Source organism: Heterocephalus glaber, unplaced genomic scaffold (assembly GCF_053883595.1).
Source record: "Heterocephalus glaber isolate CG9 unplaced genomic scaffold, H.glaber_assembly_v1.0 deba00001429, whole genome shotgun sequence".
Classification (NCBI taxonomy): domain Eukaryota; kingdom Metazoa; phylum Chordata; class Mammalia; order Rodentia; family Bathyergidae; genus Heterocephalus; species Heterocephalus glaber.
The window spans coordinates 22,158,153-22,168,513 of NW_028258294.1; the positions used below are offsets into that span (position 1 = coordinate 22,158,153).

Genomic DNA, 10,361 nt, shown 5'->3' on the forward strand with positions numbered 1-10,361 from the left:
ATACACAAGTCAGGAGGGACCTTCTGGCAGACCACTGGGACACAATAAACTGATTATCTTGATTCTGAGCCCAAGATAAAGAAAGAAAGAGGGAAAGGTCAGTTTTTAACTCTGGTTGGCCAGATCATTCTATTTTTATCTCTAATTAAATTGTTTTTGTTTGTTTTGAACTATGGATTTAAAAATAGTTCTACAGTACTACACTGTTCAGTAAGTGTAACAAGATTTACAATTAGCCATTCTGCTAAGCTACTGAGCCTTTTTTCAACATCTTACATTCCTAACAATGCCTCTTCTTTTCAAAGGAATAATATATTTCAATACAGAAAAACAAAACAGCACAGTTTACTGAAAATTGTTGCTTTTCATGGAAGAAATTGTAGATATCAAATGTTTCTATAGGTCCATAAATCCAAAAGCTATTGAAATGGAGAAGCTACCAAACTCAGACAAACCTTCTTACCAATGATAGAGAATTAAACAAGGCACATGCCATCTGCAGTTTTTCAGGTGGTAGCATCATACAGAAAGAGAATTAACAACCTGCCAGCTTCAGTAACTTCTTCCATGGCATCATTGCCTCTTCTAAACAATGCTTACAACAATGCTTATCATAAGACCATAAATGAATACCCAGAAGAGTAGAATATAAGTATGACTAAGCTCACCAGTGGTACACTTGGCTATGTACTTTATTGAACAGTAAATTTAATAATGTATAAATGAATGGATAAAACTATACTGCATATGAATAGTTTTCTGCTGAAGGTTTTTAAAAAATTTGGTATAATAAAATGTTTAGTAGAGGGAAGCAAAAGAAAATTTCTAAATAGTTTACTTTTTCTTTTAAAATCAGGTTTGAGGCATAATTTACATATTAAAAATACATCCATTTTCAGAGTACAGTGCAATGAGTTTTTAAGAATTTATACATTTTGAAACCATTACCCCAAATATTTCATATTGTCTTATTGTAAAGAATCCCTTCTTATTTCCAGCCCTGGGAAACTACTGCTTTACTTTTGTTTATCACAGATTTGCTTAAATTTCATAAAAATAGTATCTTATATTATGCAATCATTTGTATCTAACTTCCTCTGCTCAGGATTTTTTTTTTTTTGGTACCGGCGATTGAACTCAGATCCTTATGCTTGCGAAGCAGGCGGCGAAACCATAGAGCTAAATCCCCGGCTGCTCAGGATATTTTTGAGATTCATATCGTTGTGTTTACAAAAGTTGGTTCATTTTAATATTTGCTGAAAAATATTCAATTGTTTAAGTATATGTCACATTTTGTTAGTCTATTCATGTTTTAATGCACATTTGTTCTTTATCAGGTTTTGGCTAATATGAAGAAATCTATGATTTCAAGTCTTTATGTGGAAACACTTTTTACATTATTTTCAATATTTTTTAGAATAATTTTAGATTTACAGAAAGATTGCAATGACAGTACAGAATAATTATATAAACCCCTAAATCACTTTGCCAAAGTCCACATGTTATATAACCAATTGCATATTTGTTAAAATTTGGAAATTAACATTGTACTGCCCTATTAAATAGTAATTATTCAGATTTCACCAGTTTTTTGGCCAGGTATAGGAGAGGTCCTGGCCTCTCACGTTCTAGCCAAGTGCGTAATTACTGAGCCATATCTCCAGTGCTTCACAGTTTTTTTTAAATTTTTAATATTCATTGAGTGTTTACAGAAAAGCATCAAAATTTTCAACATCAACTGCTTCCTGGTGTACAAAGTCCAAAAAAGAACAATGGAAATAAATTCATGCATGAACCACAATGAAAATGCCAATAGCACTCCACAAAAAATCCTTGCTTCAATTATCACACCCAAGGCAGGCCTCACACATGACAACAGCATGTTCTATACACACATATCACTCACACTGACAGCACATGTGCTCTGCTTTCCTGGCCCTCCTATAAGACACAACTGACATCTCACTGATCTTGCTGTTTTGTCAGGAGCTTCCTATCATACCACACAATGTGTAGTTAACAGGAACACAAAATATCAACAGAATTAAGTATTAAATTTTTAATATGTATCATGGATTTAGAATAAACATTTTCACATCAGCTATGCATTTGCTTACAAAACCCAAAAGATAACATCAGAAATAAATTCCTACATAAATCACTATGAAAACACCAATAGAACTCCACAACAAAAATAATGCTTTACTTCAATTGTCACTTTCTTCACACATTACAACTGCATGTTCCATGCACACATCCCACCCACACTGACAGCACATGTGCTCGGCTCTCCCCTCCTATGTGGCAGGCCATTCCTGTCACCTCTCCTCTCCTCCCACTCTGCCAGGAGCCTCCCACTACACTGTACAATAGGCAATTTGCAAGAAAATGAGACATCAACAAAACATCAAATATGCAATGAGTACCCAGAATAGACACCAACATCTCACATCAGCTACCCACTTCCCCACAAAACACAAAAGTCATCAGAAACAACAACCCATGTGAACTATAATGTAAATACAAACAAAACTGTACCCTAGAAATGGTCGCACCCAAGGCAGTCTTCAGGAAAACTGCATTCTCCACATACAAGTATCACCCACACTGATACTACATATGTTCTCTTTTCCTGTCCTCCCCTGCAGGACACAGCTGATATCCCTTTGGTCCTCCTGCTGTTGTAGTAGGTTTCTGTGATGCTGTACCTGTCTGTTTACCTGTCAGCCCACAAGTGTGCACCACAATCCTTCTGCATAGTTCCCTGGGCAGAAATATCCCATTCTTCTATTTCCAAAACTGTTATGTAGATTCAATGCAATCTCAATTGAAATCCCAGCAGCATACTTCATGGACCATGAGAAAATCCAAAATTTCATCTGGAACAAGAAGAGACCCAGAATAGCAAAAGCAATTCTAGGTAACAGAGACATGGCAGGGGGTATCACAATCCCCAACTTGAAACTATACTACAAAGCTACTGTGATAAAAACAACATTGTATTGGCAAAGAAACAGACCTGTGGACCAGTGGAACAGATTAGAAGATGCAGAAACAACTCCAGACACACTCAGCCATCTCATCTTCGATAAAGGAGCCAAAAGCCCTCACTGGAAGAAAGATGGCCTCTTTAATAAATGGTGCTGGAAAAACTGGGCTTCAACTTGCCAAAGATTAAAACTAGACCTATATCTCTCATCATGCACTAAACTAAAATTGAAATGAATTAAAGATCTAAATATTAAAAAAGAAATGATGAATCGGTTTGAACAGAGGTTAGGTAGAACTCTTGAAGACATAGGTATAGGAAAAGATTTTATGAACAAAATCTCAGTTGCCTGTGAACTAGCATAAACAATCTACAAGTAGGATCTCATTTATTAAAAATCTTCTGCACAGCAAGAGAAACCACCAACAGTGTGAAGAGACAACCCACACTGTGGGAAAAATTTTTCATTTGCTGTTCCTCAGACAAAGGTCTGCTATCTAGAATCTATAAAGAACTTAAAAAAATCAGGCCTCCCAAATTTAAAGACTCAATCCAAAAATGAGCATCTGAAATGAACAGACATTTCTCAGACAAAGAAGTAGAAATAGCAAATAACCATATGAAAAAATTTTTAACATCACTGGTCATTTGAGAGATGCAAATGAAAACAATGCTGAGAGTCCACCTCACTCGAGAAAGAATGGCTGCTATCATGAAATCAACCAATAACAAATGCTGGCAGGGCTGTAGGGAAAGAGAAACTCTACTCCACTGCTGGTGGGAGTGTAGACTGGTGCAAGCACTGTGGAAATCAGTATGGAGATACCTCAAAGAACTAGGACTGGAAGTCCCATTTGACCCAGCTATCCCCCTGCTGGGTATCTTCCCCAAAGAATTAAAAGGATCATACCACAGTGATATATGTGTACCCATGTTCATAGCAGCACAATTTATAATAGCTAAAACTTGGAAACAGCCCAAATGCCCATCAACTGGAGACTGGATCAAGAAAATGTTTTTTTTTTGTTTGTTTGTTTTAAAAATAAAATGGAGTAGTACTCAGCCATAAAAAATGAGAAATTAGAGACATTTATAGCTAAATGGATGCACATTGAGGCGATACTCTTAAGTGAAATAAACAGGGCACACGTGTAAATTTTGAATAATTTCTCTAGTGTGAGAAACTGAAAGTGTAAATAAGGACTAAAAGGCATAATAGGTAATGTGAAATAGGATGAAAAGATGCAAAGGGGAAGGGGAAGTGGAGAGGTAGGGGAAAGGAAAGATGGGAATGGAATTAATATGCAAAAATGAAAAAATGGAAACAAAGTCTTTGTAAATAGGGAGAGATGGAGGGGTTGAAGGGAGGGGAGATGAAGGGGGAAAAATAAGAACCAAGAGAGATTCTGTAAAGGTGCAAATTTCCAATGATGAATGTCATTATATTGTATACCTAAAATGTACCAATAAAATAATATTTAAAAAAAAATCCCAGTCCTGCTGTAAATGATCTCCCATGAACTCCAGTCCCAATCTCCAAGAAAACCTCTCCATGGCACTCTGCACTTTCTATACTCTTCACAAATTATCTATGCCACACATATTTAGGATCAAGCAAAACACAACAACTGGCCAGTGCTTTGTGTTTCAAATGACATCATAGTGTGCTACATAATTCAATACCATCTACTCTGCCTTTGGTTTTGTTGTAGAAAGTTTCCATCTCAAGCTGCCTTTTTGTCAAGGTTTCCCTATCAGTATTTCCATCATGGTGCAATATTGACATCAGCACTACCAGTTTGTTTTTCTTTGCCATATATGAGGCAATACATGAGGCATATACAGGGTAAACCTTTTTGAAATCCAAAGATTTTACTACACAGTTCTTTGTTTTGAAATTGCTAAAGTTCATTTGGATTTTCTGCTTTGTTCCTGTGTACAGTTCCTACTCTGGTCAATTTGTTTTCTGTTAGCAAATGGAATACATTTAACAGGCCAGGCATGGTGGCACACACCTTTAATCCCAGCACTCAGGAGGCTGAGGCAGGGGGATCACTCTGAGTTTGAGGCCAGCCTGGGCTACATAGTGAGTTCAAGGCCAGCCTAAACTGCATAGCAAGTCCTCTTTCAGGAAGCCAAAAAAGAAAAAAAGAAAAAAGAGAAAGAAGGGAAAGAAAAGAAAAGAAAAAGAAGCATTTAGCAAAACACTTCATAGAAATACAACCATCATTAATAGAACACAAAACAATACATTGGAAAAGATGAACAAGATAGGGAGTAAAAGCAAAAACACAAAATGAAAATGAAAAATAATTATAAGGACTAAGGATATTTAATTTTTGCAAAAGGGTCTCACTAGATGTGTGAGGCTGGCCATGAACTTTTAATCCTCTTGCATCAACTTCCTGAGTGCTAGGATCAGAGATGCATACTGGTGGACTTGGAAAATCAAGGATATTTTAAGAGAAATAAAATGTATAACAAATTTATGATATAATAAGTTTTATGGTTAAATTGTCAAAAATGTATAAAATTCAAATTTGGTAGATGAAGAAAAGGATGCAGGAGATTCCAACAGGTTGGTAAGTACCAATGTGGGAATCAGACGACTTTTCTCCATAAATGTATCTCCCAGTGAGTTTAAAAGTGATTCACAAAACCTTTTAAAATATAGGTAAGGATGCAATATGCATGTACTCAATAACTAAAGATAAACCTAAAGGTCTTAATTTTGTTTCTCTACAAATTTTTAATAGAAGTTAAAATGGAAAAAGTAAATGATTTGTTATTAATAGAAAGTGCAAGAGTATTCCTGTGACATATGAATGGAATATATATTTTTAAAACAAATAATATAAAAGTACATTTAAAGTGCATTTAATTAGAAAATTGACACTGTTTAATGTTTTGCATATATTTCCAATGTCTGCCTTGAAATGAAACAAATAGAAGTTTCCTCTTCTTCCTCATTCAGTCTGCTTCAATGTTGTTTTCTCAAAGAAAATACCTCCTTAAAATATAAATTAAGGACTTATTGACACCTAGAAATTATTTCACATACTATCTAGCATTTTTCCATCCAACTCAATAAAACTATGTAAACATTAGCTCATTAAAAATCTGCAACACCTTCAAATAGAGAAAAAATATGTATAAATAAAATTAGTGATGATCTGAATACCAGCTGAGTTACTCTACATAAATCACTCCATTCTGTATTTGCACATTTATTTGCCCTTGTCCTCCCCATTTGTGCTGCCTTTTTACTGAAAGTAGAGTGAAAATTCAGGAAAGGCTGGACTGTGTGGTGCTCAGTGATGACACATGCTAGGGAGTGTAGAGGCCAGACTGCAGGGTGCTTTGAACTAAAGATCTGTGATTTTATTTTTTTTTCATTTCTCTTTAATTAAGACATGGTGTGTGTGGGGGGTCCGGGATTATCACAAAGTAACACTTATTTTGGCAAAATAGCAACCAAAATATAAAATGCCTAAGCTATGTGTTCAGAAATAAAAGGCATTAGGGGAAAAATAAAACACCCAACAAAGGATACAATATGTCTAAACATTTTGAAATTATAATATAAATCTTAAGGATAAAAAGCTGAAAAACTATGCTCAGCTTTTGCTAGATTAAGTGCACCTGTTTTCCCCAAACAAAACCGTAAAATTTAATCACACCTAAAGTCTGAATTTTTTCAGTACAACCACTACATACACGCAGAACACTTGTTTGCAAATTTATAATTTCCCTAGCTCATCCCAATGTGCCATCCACACTGAAGACTACAATTGGGGCAAGTGTACATGAACTGAAAAATCACAATTCCAAGTTTCAAAGCTTGCTCTTAGAAATTATTTATAAGACACTCAGGTCATTTTTACTTCTTAGTTAAGCTGTTGAATTGTCATCTGATTATCAGTCTATCCCAGAATTACTATATGGCAATTTCAGGGACTAGAGGTCAAACATTGAAAGTGCTGCCTTTCTAAAAGGCTGAATAAAGTAATTTCAAGTTAGTCTGTGTTTCTCTCTCAGCACTTAGTAGAACCTACTTGGCTCCAAGGACCCAATAGGATAAGTGATGGTGCAACATTTTAAACAGGAACCCATTACTTAGTGTCTGTCTTTCAGAGCCCAAAATCTGAAGAATGACCAAAATCAAATCTTTATTTTTTAACTGTATAAATGTAATCCAAATATGTCCACCACTAGTTTTTCCAAAAGAAAATAAGAAAATGCTGTAAATAAGCAAACTACATCTGCTCAATAATGTGTATGGACTCCCTAGATGTCTCACTGGGCTTAATTACAGACCACCCACAGCAATAGATTTTTAGTATAAAGTGTAGCATGATGTAAAGCCATTTTAGCTTCTGCACATACATGTTGCACTTCTGGCTGATAATGAAGAACAGTTTGCAGCATTACACTGTTAGAAAGGTTGCATCCTTCCTTTTAAATGGCATCGATGTCAATGTTGTCATCCTTGTTGTCAGACATCAGTTTCAACTTTTGGTACACTGGCAGTCTTCAAATAAACCATCTCAATGTTTTCATCTTCATCATCTTCTTCACCACCAGAAGATTCTTCCTCCGCCTCCTTCAACCATTTTGCCATTGGCTCTGCTTTGACAGGAATCTCTTTGGCAAGTTCTTTTGAAACATACTTCTTCTTCTTTTTTTTTGCTTAAATTCTTTTATTGGTACATTTTAGGTATACAGTATGTTTACATTTATCATTGGGTGCTTGTACTTGTACATGATGTATCTTGGTTCTTATTTTTTCCCCATTCCCTGTGCTTCCTTCACCCCCTCCACCCTTCCCTATTTACAAAAGCTTTGTTTCCATTTTTTCCTTTTCTCATAATTTTTCCTTTCCCTTCTTTCCTTTCCCCTTACCCTCCCACTTCCCCTACCCCTTTGGACCTTTTCTTCCTATTTCAAATTCTCAATTATTCATTTTAATCATTTTAATCCTTATTTACACTTTCAATTTCTCACACTAGAGAAACTATTCAATATTTACACATGTGTGTCCTATTTATTTTACTTAAGTATATGTCCTCAATATGCACCCATTTGTGCAGACTGGTGAAACCACTGTGGAAATCAGTGTGGAGATACCTCAAAGAACTAGGACTAGAGGTCCCATTTGACCCAAGTATTCCCCTGCTGGGGATCTTCCCCAAAGAATTAAAAGAATCACACCACAGTGATATATGTGCGCCCATGTTTATAGAGGCACAGTTTGTAATAGCTAAAGCTTGGAAACAGCCCAAGTACTCATCATCTGGAAACTGGATAAAGAAAATGTGTTTTTTTTTTAATAAAATGGAGTACTACTCAGCCATAAAGAACGAGAAACTTGAAATGTACTTCTTAGAGGCCTTTTCCAATCAGCTGATGATGACCTCCTCTTCCAAAAGGTCTGCATCGTACATCTCCTTCAAGATATGCGGGATCCTGGAGAGGAGCTGAGTTTGATGCATCACCACCACACACTCCAGACCATGAAAGAGATACCACTGAGCTTTTTTGTTGTTGTGACAGAATCAGAGGAAATGGCACCTGCATTTCTTAATTTGTTCTCTAATCTTCCCATTAAAAAGAACTTCAGTCAGAACAAGAGGACCCATGGCTTTTACATCTAGTCTTTCTTCTTCAGCAACAATTCTTTTTGTCAAATGAGTCAATGCCCTATTTTTTCTTTTTCTTAACAACATCAAACAGGATATTCACATGCTCTTCTACAGTTCTTTCCAAATCATCACTGAGAATCAGGACTTTTGCATGGTTGCTGATTTCATCCTTCCTGTGCCTCTGAGCTTCCTCAGTTGTATCATCCCCCAGTTTTCATCTTCCTCCTCTTCTACTGCATGTGGGGGAGGACTGATTTCATTTGGGGGTTTTGGGGGTGGGGCCTCACTGCTGGATACAGAGCCATTTTCCTTGTCTTTGCCCTTTCTATTTTTCTTTTCCTTTTCTTTCTTTCCTGTACTACTGTCACTATTCTCAGGTGGGTTTTTGAGAATGAATGTGCAGTTTATGATGTATGTCAAGCATGCCTCCATAGCCACAGGCTTTACAAGTATTACCTATTGTTTGGTTTTTCGGATTCACTTGCAGATCTGTTTCAGGATTCTCACACTCAGGACAGAACAAAGTTTTTAATGATTCCATCCAATATGTCTTGCAGCTTATTCACCTCATGAGATCCATTGACAATGTAACTTTCACTCTTTATGTCAAACTGGGTCTGTGCTCCCAGCTCACAACTAAAGTATTTGGTGGGATACACTGGAGGCTGATTAAGCGCCTTTGCAACATCAACCATGTTGACTGTAACTGTCTTGATTCCATTTCCTTTGCCCTCAACCTTGGCAATCAGACGGGGCATCTTGTAGCCATAGAACTGGTCTGAAACTCTGCGGCTGACATTGTCAGACATTTTGGCTTATTAGTGACTTTATCAATGAGATGAAGAGATCTTTGATTGCAACTTTTTGGTATCTTCTTTCTGGAGAAGAAGGGATGACATAAATGACCGCGAGAGTTCTCGATCTCTGACTTGAAAAATTTTTACCGTGGAGGCTGTAAGCTTCTTGCTTGTATGCTATGTTTCCCCAATACAGGTACCAGTGGCTGCACAACAGCTCGTTTTCATCAAATAAAGACATAAACCCAACGCGGCTTACCCTGGATTCAGAGGATGAGGCTCTGGAAACCGAAGCGGTGGGCGGGCAGAGGGGCAGCCGGGCAGGTGCCCTCGCCCAGCAGCGGGAGGGGCTGGTCTCAGCGACGTCCATGTTCACACCTGCAGCGCGAGCCTCGCGGCCTCTGGAAAGTTCTCCCTCTGACTGAACAATGCCACCCACGCTCAAGCTACCCTGGGCCTGGGCACCCGCACCCACGGTGGGCACCCTGGCCTCATGGTCACATATTTCCCAGAAGAACAGGAAATCATGCAGGAGACAGTGCAGGAGAATGTGGGTTAAGCAGGTAGCACCTTCTGGAAGTTATTCTTAGCAGGAACACTCTCAATTTCCCACTGGAATATGACAGCATCCCCTGCATTGTTGTCTTTATTTTAAACTCCATGGAAAGGCCTCATTTAAGTGGCCTGATTGTTAGTGGAGGTCCCACCTAAATAGTTAAAAAGTGTAATCTGGCTTTATGCGCTGCTATGCATGTAACACAGGAGTTCCCTGTGTGCTTGGGAAGCCTCCACCAATGAGCCACTCTGCCAGCAATGTTAAATACACCTCTAGATTCTCTTGGCCTTGATCAACCCCTATTATGAGTTTAACAATGTGGGAACGTATTGGTAATTTAAGAATTCACTGTCATCAAGAGAAGCAAATGCCTGAGG

The 10,361-nt window shown here is 37.4% G+C and overlaps 1 pseudogene; it reads right to left on the minus strand.

The window, feature by feature from the left end:
* Window positions 1–7,279: 7,279 nt before the first annotated feature.
* On the minus strand, window positions 7,280–10,079 carry LOC101702458 (eukaryotic translation initiation factor 5-like; annotated as a pseudogene).
* Window positions 10,080–10,361: the final 282 nt, after the last annotated feature.